Genomic DNA, 983 nt, shown 5'->3' on the forward strand with positions numbered 1-983 from the left:
GTGCATATCACTCAGAGACCTACCCTCTGAGTGTATACAGCTCTATGATACTGCTGAGGTGCTTGCTGTAACAGAAGTGCAATGCTTGTAACAGAAACAGTCAGTGGTTGCAGCCCCATTCTGAGCTTGCTCAGTCCAGTTTGTTTCCAATAGAGTCACCACCACCACCCTGCACTTCCTTCCCCTTCTCTCCAATTCTATCACATTTTGTTGAGTCTTCAGCTGTGATGACATGAGCCACATTAAATAATTCCTCTGGTTGCTTTGTGGTGACAACAGCAGTATCTGTTCACAGCAATGACTGTGCCCCTCTTTATCATCTATCCCAATCCCTGAGTCACTGTGACTGTCCTGTCTTAACCCCACCAGTACCAGACCTTGTAAGAATTTATTGAAGGAAATTCTCAACATGCAAATTGCCAGTGGCATTCTTTTAGAATATGTGTATTCTGCACTATACATCCAGGACTTGGAAACATATACCTTTTCCGGACTTGAAAAAAGTACCGTTTCCAAACTTTGTAAAATCTGAGAACAAATATGTAGCACTTTTAAGTAGAATATGTATTTGTATTCTACAGTCTTTTAATTTCTCATACTACATTTGCACTTCTGGATTTGTGCATGCATGTGCAGATGTGCGTACACACTCATGAATCCTTCAGTTTGCACAGAGATTGCAGTTTTCCCAGCATTTGAACCATCATATTTTGCACCTATGTTTTTCAATCTTGAGATCACAAATCTCTTGTTTTTATGACTGCTGTGTTATAAAAACATTTGGCATCATGGACAGCCCACAATGTGAAAGACCTAGTCTTTAAAAAAGATTTATAACCATTTAAAAAGACAAGTGTATTCCATATTTTCTTGATGGAACCAACTTCCAGGAAGCTCTTGTTTATACTCTTAGTTCATTTTTTTTATTTATATATATATAGAAAGTCTGTTTTAGTCTGTTTTAGAAAAAACAACTAGAGTCA

This window comes from Pogona vitticeps, chromosome 9 (genome assembly GCF_051106095.1).
Source record: "Pogona vitticeps strain Pit_001003342236 chromosome 9, PviZW2.1, whole genome shotgun sequence".
Classification (NCBI taxonomy): Eukaryota; Metazoa; Chordata; class Lepidosauria; order Squamata; family Agamidae; genus Pogona; species Pogona vitticeps.